This window comes from Rhineura floridana, chromosome 9, assembly GCF_030035675.1.
Source record: "Rhineura floridana isolate rRhiFlo1 chromosome 9, rRhiFlo1.hap2, whole genome shotgun sequence".
Lineage (NCBI taxonomy): Eukaryota > Metazoa > Chordata > Lepidosauria > Squamata > Rhineuridae > Rhineura > Rhineura floridana.
In genome coordinates this window covers 125,930,591-125,946,781 of record NC_084488.1, presented here as the reverse complement: position 1 = coordinate 125,946,781, position 16,191 = coordinate 125,930,591, and positions in this window count along the sequence as shown.

Below are 16,191 nucleotides of genomic sequence, written 5' to 3'. Positions count from 1 at the left end.
GATGGGCAGTCTAAAGAGTCCACCCCCTGCTTGACCTCAGGATCTCGGAATTGCCCTGAAATATTAATTTCCACTTGGAGCTATTCAGCAAATTGCTTAGAACTACCAAAAGTCTGCAAAAAAGAAATTCTGTTTGCCAATCTGGATTTCTTTTTTAAAGTAGCCTTAGTAAGTAAGCCTCCTTCTATCTAAAATATACATGTAATGAGGATATGTTTCCCCTAACTCACTTGCCGTTCTTGTCTCAGGTTACCCCGGCATTTGGAATGCACAGGGAAATTCAGCTGAGTTATTTTCCCTCATTAGCCGCATAAGATGTTTCTCGTTATGGCTTTTTAATTTTATCAAAGACTGCCTCTTGTGTAGAATAATGGAGGCTGTATTCTTGCAGTGATGCAAAAATCCTAAAGGGGGGGGGAGGAGGGAACAGAAAATTTCAAACAGCCATCTGAAACATGCACAAGAGCTGGTCGGGGGTGGGGTGGGAGTCTGCTCTGTGTGGGATCCTGTTATTTAAGGCATCAAAATGACTTCATATTAATAGGGAAAGTTCCAACTAAACTGGTTGATAATAATGCACATACTGGAACATTTCTGCCAAAACTGCACCATTTTCACAAATGTTTTGTTTAAAAAAACTCACCAAAAAGTTACGCAGTTATTAAAGAGCTCTCTAAAAATAGGTGAAGATCCATAGAGAACAATGAAACTTCAGAAATGCAATTAAATGATACATCGAATCTGAAAAAGCTTCCAAGTATTTTCCAGCAAAATTAATTTGGATTTGTTTATATATAAATAGCTAACAACTGCATTACTTGTATAAATAGAAATGTACAACAGAAAAAGAGATGATCAAGTGATCTAAGCAGCTCAATGAAGATACAATTCAGAGTTAAATAGAAAGGTGTTTGCTTCCGTGCTACATACAACCACACTGACAGATCATAGAGGAGAAAGAGGATCCTTTGTGCATGAAAGTAATTGTAAAGTTACCTTTATGTTTTACAGTGTTTTTTTAAAATGCTTTAAAGGGATCTGATTTTTTAAAAAACACAAGAAGAAATAAACGTGAACACATAAGTGCCACAGAAAAGTTGAAAGTCTGAGGACTGAAGCAACGCCAGCCAGCCAGGTATCCCAGAGGTAGATAAATAAACAATGTATGATTAAACTGCAGGCTGTTCTTGGTGTTGTCTGGGTGGAGTACAAAAGAAATCCACCCAATAGTTTCATCCTCTGCTATCCCAGTTGCTCTCTGTGCATTTTTCAGTTCTATCACCACAGAATGTTCTCAATCAATCGAGAAAGGAACTGTGATTCACAGAACGTCCTCACTTTACAGTCTGACAGCTCTGCAAAGAAATTCTAAGCAAAATTCTGTTTCTGCACTAGATCAATTCTTTTTCCGGTAAATGCCAGAAATCCACACTGAGTTTAAGCATCATTTGGCCATGTGGCATTAACGGGGTTTGGCATCTCCCTCACTGGAATCGTAGCAAATGATGTTGTGTGTTGCTTCCTTGCCCTAGTGCAAGACACCACAGAACCATGAAATAACTGTAGTTAGTTCAGGCCAAGCTACTGGAAATGCGCATGCGCACGCGGTCACACACAGACACGGACCTCTGCAAAAGGCATATGAGGGAGACATCCTTTGTGATGGCCTCATCCTACATTGTGCTCCATCAGCAAATACTGGGAGTCATTTTTAAAAGTGTGTCACCCATTAAGGAGGTGGGCAGTTTTGACAAGGATGTAGGGTGGCATTGTTTAAAGGGTGGGAACTCCTACTGCTCCTTCAGCAGAAACATTTAGCATATGGAGCGCTTGATACCATTTCCTTACCCTCTCCTGACTTGCCCTTTCATTCACGACACTCTCTTTTGCCCCATTTTCATCAGGGCTCTTCTCAGTTGCCTCTGTGTCCAGATGGTATCCTGAGCCTCTTTGCTTCTCTCTGCTCCAGGCAGGCCTTGCTCACCCCCACCCCAAACATTCCATTACCTGCAATGAGATAATTCCCTCAAGGGGCACTCACACCTCCACAGACCAGGCAAGGTTTGCTGGTTTATTCACACACAGCTAAGATTCAATATGTGACACAGTAGTACAAAATTAAATGTGTCTATAAAAATACATTTCTTACATGTAGTAATATTTTATTTATTTATTTTATTAAGCTTATATACCGCCCGACTAGCAGCAGCTCTAGGTAGGATGAGGCATATGAGAGATGGTTTTGAGAGTGAAGGTCTGCACTAGAGTTAAAAATGTGAGATAGATGGGCCAGGAAGAAGAATTTTTAAAAGTCAGGAGGGGGGAGAAGTCTCCGATTGATCTGCCCATGTGCTAATATCTATGGGAGAAGGCCTGCTAGTGACATCTGCATGACTATGGACCCATGTGTGGGCTTCCTTGATAGTGGCCCCATGCCTTTGGAATGAGGTGTATGTCACCAGGACACTGTTCTTCCTTTTTTGTCAGATGAACACATGGCTCTTTGCTCAGGATTTTGGGAAGGGTGAAGTGCATTGGGGTGGATATTGCTGGCTGCGACTGTTTTAATTTGTCTGGAATTCATGTTTGTGGCATATTTTTTAATATTATTGTTTGGCTTTTGGTTTCAATTTTATATAGTTCTGACCTGGGACTTTTAGGTGAAAGGGCAGAGCACAAATATGGTAAATAAATACTTTATAGGGTAACCCCTGTTAGAGGCAATCCTTGGCTGCTGCAGGAGTGAGATGGCAGAAACCTCAACATTGCATCGATTCTAGAAGGATGTTATGCAGACACTTTCAAACTACTTTGCCTATCGTGGTGTGCATAAATAGATAAAAGTACAATGAACGGTTTCATATACACTTATTTATTTGTTTGTTTGAGATCCTGCCCTTCTTCCCAAGAGGAGCCCAGGGTGGCAGTCTTGCCTTCTGAGCCACAATGGGGTGCCTTTGATGACCAATTGCTGGCAAAAGAGTTTGTGAATGCCTCCATGGGCATCTGCCCAGCCACTGTTGATGAAGAGTGTGGTGAATTAAATGGACTGTTTGTCCAATCTAGTTGGGGGTCGGCCTAACTACACAAATGGCACAAGCAGTTCACTTTGGGCAGGCATGTTTTCAGCAATGCTAATGAACCTTCATGTGAATGGAGTGGAGAGGGGATTCTTTTGATGGTGGCCAGTGATGTCTGCCCCTAAACATGGATGAGGTGCTCTGAATGCTGCTGTGTCAGTGGAAATGCAATGGTGGAAATAGCTTGTGCCCCCCAGGAAGAAACCTCTGTCCTATCCAACCTCTCCAAAGGACCCCTGAAGTTTCAAATACACCTTTAAAAAGAGAAAAGGGCCGCTTTTAGCCAGGGGCCAAAGGCAGACCAAGGAAGGCCTTTGTGTTCAACAGCCGTTGCCTCTAATAAAGTCTGGATGCTGACCAAGATGCAATTTTCTCAAGCAAAATCACAATGCAGGCACAAAGGAGAATATCAGGATGATCTAGCTCCTTTCTCTCTTTAGTATCCATATGAAACAAACGAGAGACAAGGAGAAGGGAATCACCTGTTCCCATACAATCTTGGAAAGATCGGAGTCATTATCCCCAAAGCCTCACGTTTCCCAAGAGCTTCTTTAGACACTGACATCTTGTTCCGAGTGAGATTTCCCTCTCTCCCTCTCTCTCTCTCCCTCTCTCTCTCTGTAATTAAAAAAATACACCCATGCGCTCTCTCCCAGTGTCCCATCACCATTCCAGCCTCAGCTGCTGCTCAAACTTCAAAAGGCAGAGAGAGGTAAATAAAAACAGGCCTTCTCCAAAGCAAGAAATAAACTGAGAGCTCCTAAAGAGCTTTTCAGTGGGGTGTTCTCTGCAGCTGACAAAAGCCCCAGGTTTTCTGTCATTCTTTTCATTTCCTTGATGGATCCCCAATTGTCGAGCCTTCAAGAAAATGCACTCTAGCTCTTTGTCACCAAATGTAATTTGATAAACTCTTTGCAAAAACACACCGGTTTCCGATTCTTTTCAAAAACTGTTATGGATGGGGGAAGGGGAAAGGGGAAGAATGGGGTGAGATATTTGAGATGCTCAACTGAACATTTAAAAAAAGTGAAGGGGGAGAAGCAGTGGAAAAAGTGATGTCTGTAATCTGCCATGTGTAAATTCATTGGGGGGAGCAGTAGATAGTGGGTGAGGGAGCGCAGCCTTGCTGTCCATTGTCATAACTCTTAAATGCATAGGAATTGTCGTTGGTCTGACACTGTGGGCAGACATTGACCCTCCATTTATCCTATAAAAGGCCCTCCTTAAGTTCTCTCTGCTAGGGAGAGCAAGCTTGTAGAAGAGGGAGAGAGAGATCTTTTGGACAAGACAGGTTGGAACTGTCTTGAAGGGCTCTCCGTTTTGGTAAGTTGAACTTTTTCATCTCTTAGAAATCACTCTCCTGTTTTGAGATGCCAGACTTGTCTAGAACTTTTCTAACTGGAATCAGCATTTTTGATTCCAAATGTTTTCTTTCTCTCCCCCCCCTCCATTTCTCATTTCCCTGAATGTTTTCGATTCATTTTTTTCTTTTTATATTAAGAAATTTACAGTGCAATCTTATACATATTTGCTCAGAACTAGGTCTCATTGAGTTCAGTTGCGCTTGCTCCCAAGTAAGTGAGTACAGGCTTGCTGTCTTCAGAGATCAGAACACCAGTTACATGCTTCAGTTGGCTCCCACCATTCTCATGATAAAAGATGTAAGTCACTAGCAAATATAAAGTTTTCAAACTGCAATAATGTCAGTTGGAAATAGGTAAAAAATTGTCCCCAGAACTTTGAAATTAGTTGTTGTTTTTAAAAAAGCTTTAAATTCCTGTTGGATATTCAACTGCAGTTTTGATGGCATAACACATAATTAATAACCTGGCATGCATAATGCCGTAAGTGCAGAAATGATTGAACACTTTTAAATACAATGATGCCCCCTCCCTGCCAATACATGAGTAGCTTATTTTTTTTCTCCTTTGTTTTATCCACATGAAACATATTACAACCCAATCCAGGGGAAGAATCCCATGCACAAAAGCAACCTTGTCCGATTATAGCTGTATCGGGAGGATGTGAGGATCCTCACTGCATATTTTTCAATGGGATGTGCTTTTGTACATGAGTATGTACCCTCGTACACATTCTGGCACAAGTAGGCATGAGTAAATGCCATTTTTTATGCAATGACTAGAGCTGGACTGGTGCACTTGAATAGATCCAATAAAGGGCATTTTAATAGATCAGAATAGAGGGGGAAATAATTTTTTGAAAGAAAACTGCTGGGCACAATCCAGCTAAACATTAAAGCACATTGAAGGCCCCAGGGATTCAATGCAGTTATTAAACATGTGTAATTCTCATTGATGGACTTGATCACGACTAAATATGGCCAGATTGCGACTTTAATTGTAGTAGATATTCTCCCAACTCATCGCCCTAGAACAGCCTTTCCCAACTAGTGGGCCACCAGATGTTGTTGGACCACATCAGCCTCAGCCAGCATTGCCAATGGTCAGGAAAGATGGGAATTGTGGTCCAACAACATCTGGTGGCCCACTAGTTGGGAAAGGCTGCCCTAGAGCCATGTGTTACTGCAGGTAGTTCTACTGTACTAAATGGGGGCAGCCTGTCCCATGAGGTGTGGGTGTGGGGTGGCAGTTGTTTTCAGCAGCCCCATCAGACATGGATGAGAAGTACAAGCTCTTTGACCAGCAAGGCACTCCTCATTCCCCAACCCGTCAACAGAGGTGTGTGGCAAACTCTTCTAATCTCTGGATCAAACTGAAGGTGCTCTGTTGTTGTTGGATGCAACTATAAAGGAAGATTTCTTCATGAATGAATGTATATACAATAGGGCCCTGCTTATACGGCAGGTTAGGGACCAGGCCTACGCCGTAAAGCGGAACCCATTGACTTTAATGGGTTGCATCACGCGAAAATGATGCAAAATGCCGCAAAACGGCAAAGTTGGCTTTAAAATGGGGAATTTCCTCTGATTGAAAGCCGCAGCATCAGCGGAACACCGGAAAGTGAAAAGCGAGGCCCTACTGTACCACTTGACCATCCTGAGGTGATTAATATACAGTGTTATCTTATAATCTGTAGTCCACTTAGGGATGGAGAAGAAATGCCATTCAGTTCATATTTAAAGGTGAAATCTACCTAATCGTACTTTCTGAAGCAATACACGAACCAGAAATGCAGCCGCCCTTTGAAATTCGCACATCTCTGAATTTTGCAATGCAGATCTCCAGCCAAGGAATGCTTACAAAGACACCTATATTAGGGTAGAGAGCATAAAAATGCAGCTGTTCAGGCAGGTGCAACAAACCTTTGGCCCTTCCAATGTTGCTGAACTACAACTCCCATCATCCCTGAATATTGGCCACACTTGCAGGGGCAGATGGGAGCTGTAATTCAGCAACATTTGGAAGGCCACAGGGTCCCCAGCCCTCTGTTAAAGAAATAACATATAAAAATGCATTATATGAGAGAAAATTACTTTGCAAAAATGTGGACATCAGGCAAAATTGCATACAAAAATGTGAATATTAGGAGAAATTCAGACTAAAATGCTGGACAATTTTCATGAGGACTTTTACAAAAAATAAATAAATCACAAACAGATGTGGAAATGTGCAGAACAGAACTTCACACTGAAAAAATGAGGAACCTACTATGTACCTACCCGTTCGCTACGCTCGACGTCGAAGACCCTTCTCCGGGTTCCAACTCATAGGGAGGCCCGGAGAGCAATAACTAGATCTAGGGCCTTCTCAGTGGTGGCCCCCGAATTATGGAACGCCCTCCCTGACGAGATACGCCTGGCGCCTTCTTTGTTATCTTTTCGGCGCCAGGTAAAGACCTACCTCTTTGCCCAGGCATTTTAATCTTAATTTTAATTGTAATTGTAATCTTATTTTAATCTTTGTTTTCACCTTGCTTTTAAAATGTTTTTATAGTTGTATTGTACCCTCATTCCCCTGTATTTTAATGTGGTTTTATTCTGTTGTACACCGCCCTGAGAGCTTGTTGCTAAAGGGCGGTCTAAAAGTACAATAAATAAATAAATAAAAATAACCCAAATAGCCAGTTTCTAAGTTCACTATGGTGTGCTTCTGTTGTACAATACCTTAAAAAGACCGCTAGAATAATGACTAATCCAGAGTTGTAAAGATTCAAACAGAAAATCTCAGAGCAAGCATTTTATTTGCTTCTATCTTACGCTTGCATCCTGTCCCTGCTTCTGTAAAGCTCAGTGGAGTGCACTCGGGCTAAACATCAGGCATTTCTGGGGACTTTGCACAGGAGAGCATTTTCTAGACCAGGCTTCTCCAAGTTAGTATCTTCCAGATGGTTTGGACTTCAACAATATGGCTGTATGCTGCTAGGGTGATGGGATCATGGCCATGTTGACTGGGGCTGTAGTCCAAAGCATCAGGATGTCACTCAGTTCAAGAAGTGCCCATCAAGTGCCCAGCTGGAGCCAAATAGGTTAAGGGGAGAAAACCTCACAGCCATACTAGAAGGAAGGCGTTGCTAGCTATTCAGATGCAGCTGCAGTCTGCCTCTGAAGACCAGTTGCTGGGAATCACAAGCGGGGAGACTGTTGCTGTTGCATTCCAGTCCTGTTTGTGGGCCTCCTAGATGAGGCATCTGGACTAGATGGACCTTTGCCGCAGCCACTCTTGGGTTCTTTAAGCAGGCCACGCCATTTTGGCCACTGGGGCTCTTCTGCAATGTTAATAATTAATAAACCTCTTTGCGCTCTCTGCTGAGTGTTTCTGAACAGGCACCGGGAGCTCTTGCTGGGAAGCTTGTGAATTTAGAAGCGAGTTTGAATTGACTCTTCAGATGTGTTAGCCAGGTGTGGGTGTGGGTGGGTGTTGATGACAATGTAGTAGTTTTGCTTAGTCTGGGCACAGTCTCCGATGAAGCCCTCCCCCCCCATGAATGGGAGGCATTCAAGAGTCCATTGAAATGACTAGGAGGTCCTCAAATGCAGGTGTCTGTCTTTGGCAAACCCTGTGCACTTGGGAACATACCTGTTTGTTAGCTCTTTGGCCCTTGTATCGCTCCCATTCATTTCAAACCCATGTTCAAAGTGAGGCCCCCTTGTGCGCCTTTTGCCAACACTGGGTCATCGATGCTTGAGTTAGGGGGCTAAGCTGAAAGGGGAGTGGTGGGTGCTTTCCCCCAAGAGTGTTTGTACCACTTTCTGTGCTTATCTGAAGGGGCTGAAAGTGTTTCAGAGCGAAGATAATGCTGATGCAGGAGGCATTGCCCTTAGTTGCCTTCACTTGCCCTCACTGGTGTTCATCCTTAGCCAAATCTGGCTAGATAGCCATGCAAAGGCATCCCATTCGCTCTACAATCCTTTATAGGATCACTCATGTTAGTCCATTCTCAGCTAGCTGAAAAAACTCCGGGGAGGGGGGAACCCACCTGTGCCTCAGCAGCAAAGTACAAAAATGACAGCAGCAAGCAAGCCAATATACAGATGGAGACTGACTTAATGAGGTGGTTGAGGGGGGACGTCATTTCAATCAAGCTGTGTATATATCCAACCACTGCTCCTATTCTAAAAATGAAATTTATTTATTAAGATGTGTATACTGCTTAATCAAGTGTGTATGTGTTTACATTTTTTAAAGGGGAGAATGTATGGTGTAGCCTCAAGCTGCAGATGAAGCAGGTGGAAAGTCCATGTCCTGGGTGGCCTAAGGTCAAGCAGATCTTGCAGGCAATGGGATGCAGAAGGTGTGGTTAGGAAGGGACCTGGGAAGCCACTCCTGGTCAAGGGACAGGAGAGCATAGCCTGGGAGCCTTCCTTGCTCTCCAAGCTGATCCTGAAGCGTGCGCCCCTAGTGTCTAAACTGAAACATCAGTGGACTTGATAGCCTTATAGGCCCCTTCTGACTCTACTATTCTATGATTCTATGAAGAAACGTTGGTAACTTTGAGGTCTGTGGGATTCTTGTCATGAGGCAGCCTTTGCCAACTTTTGTGCCCTCCAGCTATTTTGGATTGCAGTTCCCTTCCGCCAGAGTTGCTGGCTGGGGCTGATGTGAGCTGTAGTCCAAAATAGCTGGAAGGCACCAGGTTGGCAAAGGCTGGCATAAGGCATTTCCCAAGCCAGGAAGCGCCTCTTGCAAACAGACTCTGCATTTGTTCTTGATGCACAGAATTTGTCAGCAGCAGATCATCCTTTGGTGGCCACCAAAATCACAACAGTTTTATAGTTTATAACAGATCTACCCAGATGGGTAGTCCGGATGCTGGAAGTCTGGAATAATGTTCTCTGCTTTGCAAGCTGCTGCCAGGAAATAGATCACCACGTTCTGCACGGATGCAGTCTCTGATCAGTCTTCAGGAGCAGCTCTGCATAGAAGGAATTACAGTTGTCAAACCTCAAGGTTAAAAAGGGATGAGTGATGGTTGCTTGGTTTCGATCTAAAAGAAAAGTTCATGAGCACTTCCTTGGATAGAGTTGAGACTTATATTTATTCATTTTCAACAAAGGTATATTTAAAAATGAACTTAGCCTTTAGTTTAGGTTCAAGCGTAGCAATGGGTCCAGTCCCCCAAAGCAATGACCCCCGATTCCTTTACAAGACCTGCCATCCAGCATAGAGGCTTGCACGGGATGCTTCAGGATGGAAAAGAAGTAGGGAATAATTAACAAGTGTTCAATTGGGTGGTCAATTTATAGTGAATAAATAGACAATGGAAAATGCCAACACAACAGCCCTGTCCCTTGACTTTGATTTATCACAGGCCAGTCATAATGCCACTGCCGTAGCTTCAGTTTATCCACGATGCTAACATTTAATTAGTTTTAGCATTCCACTCTCTACCCTTCTTTTTCCAAGCCATTTCCCTTAAGCCTCCTTCTCATCTTTCCCCTGTGCCTTCATTCCCCCCAACTTCCACCCCATTCTTGGAACCAATCTCCCCCCCTCGCAAGCTCTTTCCCCCTTTTATTTCAGGGGGACTATTTCATGACATCATCACTCTGACCAAGGTCTGCCCCCCCATCTTTCTGTTGGGAATCAGACCCCCCAGCCTGCCCGCTGGCTGCAGTGGAGCAACAACAGGCAGGGGCAAAGTGGGGGCACTTATTCCGTGGCAGGTCTGGTGATGATGCCACCCCCAAGGGCACAATTTGCCAGTCCTCTGCATGCCAAATAAACCAGCCGCCAAATAAGCTCAGCAAAGGAAAAGAGGTAGGTTACATCAGCATGTGTGGGTAAGGGTTAAACTGGCACTTGTACTTTGGGAAAAACTCCCTGCATGATGACCAACCAAAATGCCACAATATTGTAAGCAAGCTTTTGAGTCCACCAGAACTTTTCATCAGATGAGATGTTAGGCCTGGGGGGGGGGAAGAGGGGGCAGTAGAAAGAGGGAGGAGCCGGCTTGCTATTGCAGCCATGGACTTGGTGTGGGTCAAAACAAGAATTCTTGTTGTGTAGTCTTGGAAGGGTTGTGGCTCTGGTGGCTACACTTTGGAACTTACCATGACACCACAGCTGTCCAATGAAGGCTAGCCAATGGATGGGAAGGAGAGACTGCTGGACAGGAATGGCATAGAGTGAGCACAGGCAGCGGGCTGGCAGGCAGGCGGACGGGCTGGGTGTTGTCAGGTTAGTGAGATTAACTTACTTTAAAGCTCCACATAGATTCACCCAGTACTGAAGCCAGGACAGGGCCCAAGGTGTTGGTGATGATAACACATCACTCCACTGGGGCTTTCTCTGTTACAAATGAGCAGAGTCACAAAGGAGAATGCTGTTTGGGTGAAACTCTCCTGCGGCCAAAAGTCCACTAAGGTTGCACCTTAGTGCCTTTGGGTGAGCCACACAGTGAGTAGACAGCAAAAGAGATTGTGCTGTGGAGGACCTGAGCCGATCATCAAGGTAGTTCTCCAGATCATAAATGAAAGACTGCCATAGTCAGGTCAGAAACTGGACTGACAAAAGCCTGGCAATCCATCGTTTTCCAGACCCACGTAGTTTGCAAAGCAAAATTGTGGGCTTCACTGATTTTTTTTAAAAGGAAGATTGAACATGGTCAGAAAATTTGGCAAGGAAATCCTAAGGGGTGGCTTAAAATACACATACACATGCCTGTATCTTACCTACAGATTTAAGAGAGTCTCAGACCCCTTGCAGTGCAGCTGCAGGCAGTCTCAGGGCCACAGCTAATCGGATCCAGAAAAAAGGAAAGTTCCAGCCTGGGACTGCCAGCAAGAAATAGACCCATCTGCACAACAACAAAAGATTGAAAAATCCCTCTTGTTGTCTCCTCTGGAGTTCAAAAAGTGGCCATGTGATTGGTATCAGTTGGATCGCAGAAGTTTTCTTTTAAAACATTCACGCTGCATTTTTCATATAATACAAATAAAATAACATCCTAACAAAAAACGCGAAGGGAGAGTTTATGGCAAAAATTGCACGACCCGAATTGTCCACCAGGTGGGGTTACAGGGTAAAGAGTGAATTAGGAGAGAGCCCGGAGAAGGGACCCGCGCAGCTGTAGCCTTTAGCCATGGCTGGATGCATCACGATCTAGGCGCAGGAATGACCAACTGCCCAGGGCAATCCTTATAGATCCCGAAGTCTGGAGGAGAGGATTGGTTTGGGGCTGGGAGTTAATTGCTGTTGTGAGAAATAAAATAATCCTTTCTGGGATATCGATGGATCCTGGGGAATACAAATTAACCCTTTTAGGCAAACTTTTTGGGGGTGGGGGATATGAAGGAGCAGGGTGGACACTACAGGCCTAAGTATCCCCCCCAAGAAAATCTTGTTAATTGACATGATTTGGCAGGAAGTTCTCCACAAGCTCCACTGAAATAAATGAGAGCTGTACAAGAGGAACAATTAAGCTCTTTTGCAGCACTGAATCATTTCAGTGGGCAGGAGAACTTCACACCACCATTATGTCCAGTGGTGACAGCTCTCTGGCATCTCTTGTTATGGAAGGCCATGATGCTTTTTTTTTTTTAACAGTTCCCTGTGACTGAGCCCCAAAACCTAACTAGAGATGCAAACCAGCTTGCAGAAGAACTGGGCGAGAAGATACCCCTGAGGCCTTCAAACTTTCACTCTCCAGTTCCTTTCCCACTTGGGGTCAATGTGGCCATAGGGAATCTCCAAAATGTAACATGGACAGGCAACTCAACATGACACTCTACGTAACCCAAGGCTGGCCCCGTGAAGCTGTGGTGGGGTGAAGCAGAGATGGTGGTGACTCTCCAGGTCCCTTACCTCACCTGTGTCCTTGGCACTTCCTGTCCCCAATGGAGAACCTGACAAAGTGCAAGTGACTTGACCCTGACCCAGGAAGGACAAACAGTGCATGGCTACCGGGCCAGATCCCCTGCTGGCTTGGGAACTGCACAACCTGCAATGCGTGCACGCACGCACGCACACACGCACGCACACACACACACACACACACACACACACACACACACACGGCTCTCTGGGTCAGGGTCTGTTTAATGCCAGGGGAGAATCTACCTTGACTTCAAACTGCAAGTGTTTTTTAATGCATTTACTGAATTTATTGTGGCACAACAATTACTCTTAGATGAAACAGTTTATCTTGACCCATTCCAATCTGGGTTCAGCACTGAATCGGCCTTGGTCACCTGAGGGAGAAGGACAAGGGGAGTGCGACCCTGTTACTCTTACTTGATCTCTCAGGGACTTTTTATACCATTAAACATGGTATCCTTCTGGGCTGACTTGGTGAGATGGGTACTGGAGGCACTGTTTTACAGTGGTTCCGATCCTATCTCTAGGGTCACTCTCAGAGAATAGCATTAGGTGACTGTCTTTCGGCCCCCTGGCAGTCATGCTGTGGAGTGCCGCATGGTACCACCTTGTCCCCCATGCTGTTTAACATCTATATGAAGCTCTTGGGAGCAGTCATCAGGAGCTTTGGGGCAAGGTGTCAGCAGTATGCTGACGATACCCAGCTCTATTTCTCTGTAACCTCTGAGTCAGGAGAGGCCGTGCAAGCCCTGGACCACTGCCTGGACTCGGTGGTGGGCTGGATGAGGGCCAATAAACTGAGCCTGAATCCTAGCAAGATGGAGGCACTGTGGGTTGGTGGTTCCCGAGTTCAGATAATTGGTCAGTTGCCTGCTTTGGATGGGGTCGTACTCTCTCTGAAAGAGCAGGTCCGTAGTTTGGGGGTGCTCCTGGATTCATCTTTGTCTCTAGAGGGTCAGGTGACCTCATTGGCTAGGAGTGCCTTTTACCAGCTGGCAGCCATTTCTGGTCCAAGATAGCCTGATCATTGTTGTCCATGCACTGGTAACCTCCAGGCTGGATTACTGTAATGCGCTCTATGTGGGGCTGCTCTTGAGGTTGGTCTGGAAGTTGCAGCTGGTGAAAATGCGGTGGTGAGACTGCTCACTGAGGCAGGGTATTGCCACCATGTCACCCCGCTGCTGAAAGACTTGCACTGGCTGCCCATTTGCTATCAGGCCAAGTTCAAGGTTCTAGTTTTGGTGTACAAAGCCCTATACAGCTTGGGACCAGGATACCTGAAAGACTGTCTTACCCCTTATATACCCAGTCGTTCACTGCGCTGTGCAGGTGAGGGCCTCCTGCAGATACCATCTTATCAGGAGGTTCGTTCCGCACGATATAGGAAACGGACCTTTAGTGTGGTGGCACCTTAAATATTAGGCAGGCGCCATCTCTGTTATGTTTTCTGTGCCTACTGAAGACCTTTCTGTTGAGACTTATCCCAGTCTGCTTCTGTGGTGGAATTGCTTTTTAATGTTTGTAAACCTTTTTTTAAAAGATGCTTTGAAGCCTTTTATTAAAAAAGATGTTTTAAGATGTTTTAATATGGTTTTAAGGATGTTTTGTTTTAATGTATTTTAAAGTCTGTTTTTGTGATGTTTTTAGTGCTTTTGTTTGCTGCCCTGGGCTCCTACTGGGAGGAGGGGTGGGATATAAGTCTAATAAATAAATAAATAAATTTTAAATTGATACACTATATAAAAGATTTCTTCCGCAAAGCCTTATCCAAGTCAGTTAGCCATAAAGTCTCCTTGGACCTTTTCTTCGGCTATGATTTGACTGTTCCTGCAGAGAGGGAAAGGCAGGCGAGGGCTGTGTGGGGTCAGTGTGGTATCTGGGGCACATTTTGCAATAGCATTGCAAAGCCATATAGGCAAAGCTCTCATGTTAAGCTTCAACTGGGTTACCACAGCAGCAGCAGCAGCTGCCGCCGCCTTTGCTTTGGGTATCTCATGAGCCTGTAAATGACATAGATCCAGCCAGCCTTGAGTACATGAGGAGAGCTCTTCTACGCCAGGCAAGAGGGTCTATCTTGGCCAGTGTCTCATGGGAGGCCAGGGCAGATGCCTCCCTGAAGCAGCACAGAGCACAAGAAGCACTCACAGGGATTCCTCAGCAACAGGTTGCACCTGCTTGAAGAGTTGTGCTGTGTGTGACCAGAAAGTGGTGGTGGGGAGGGGCCCTGTCAAACCTAAGCAGCTCAGCGAAAAGCTCTTTCTGCTCGTGACCCATGTGGGGCATCATTCTGTCCCCCTCCTTTCCCTTTGCTTCTGGAGAAGATCAGGAAGCCCACAGCTAGCCCAGAGTGGACTGTCTTACAATCATGCCCAGGTCCTGTTTGTGGGTTTAAGCCGCAGTGGTCCCACTGGTCCTCTGCCACTGGAATGGGGAAAACAACACAATGATTTGGCATCTGGGGAACAAGTCAGCACAACAGCCTGGCCAGCTGGCCTTTATGCCCTCTCATGCTTTGTGCTGTTCCCTGTGGCTGTTGGGGAAAGCAGAGCACAGGGATCCTGGGTGAACTAAGCAGGCCAGCTTGGCTGGGCTGAATGAACCCCAAGGCACCTTTCCTGGGGAGCAGGGCCATCAGATATACTTTAGGGTAAAAAAGATCAGGTTGTAGACCACTCGGTCTGCGGATTGACTTTCTCCCCAGAGTGCCACCTGTGTCAGGATTTTGCAAAGCCCATTCCCACAGGCCTCTCTCCACCACTTATTTATTTATACCCTGCCTTTCTTTTCATGGTAGAAACCCAAGGCGGCTTACATGTGGTTCCCAGGCGGTCTCTCATCCAAGCACTGACCAGACCTGACCCTGCTTAGCTTCAGCAGGGAGCTGGCCTCGTGTGCCTTCAGACCACTTGGTATCGCACTGCCCAGTGATGTGCAGTGTGACCTCTCCACTGAAATGCAGGGCTGTGTGGCAATTGTCAACCTTTGCTGCACTTTGCCACTCTGATATGCAAAGGGTGCTTCACATATGCAGGACGTCACCATGTGCTGCTGTCACTGTATGACCAGTATGGCTGTGAGAGCTTGTCTGAAGAACCCTTTGATTCAGGCACCTCCAGAGTCCCGGGCTCCTTTTTCTCAAGCTCTGAAGCCTCTGGAACTCCTCTGAGCCTCACCAGAGCACAATATGCGGCTGGGCCTTTGGGCTCTTGCATTGCCACAAATGGCTTTTGGGTGGTAGCAACAACAACATTTAATATTTATTTCCATAGAGCATAAAAGAAATCACGGGACAAAAGAAAATGTAAAAATAACACTAAAGAAGCCACAATTGTGGAATTATGCTCTTTTGGTGGTTCTGTGAATCTAACCCACAGCTTTGGTGCTGTCTCTGTTATTTCTGGCCTGATAAGAGAGGGAGTGAAATGATGTCGACACAACACACTTTCAAAATGCTTTAGGTGCATTTAAGGGGTGTGGGCCTTTTTAAAAAGTTGGTTCCCTGAAACAACTGGCCTATCTATTCCATTAGGCTACAGTGCCTAATTGTATAGACCTGCAATTAAGCAAGAACAAAGGCGGGAGGGGAGAAGGAAGAGGTTAAAGCCAAAACAGCCGCCCCCCCATCTGTAAAAATCTTCCTGCACTTTTATATTCATGAATCTGAGGAAGTGGGTCATGGTCCACAAAAAGTTATGCCATAATAAATTGGTTCATCTTTAAGGTTCCACAGCACTCTTGGGCTGCTCTCCCTCTGGAAATATTCATGTCCTTCCGTAGACTTGAAGGCCGCGCACATGGTTCAGCCGCCCAGGTGCCTTCCATCCAGGCACTGACCAGACCCAGATGTGCCCGGAGAGCGCGAGGCGTTCGTGCCT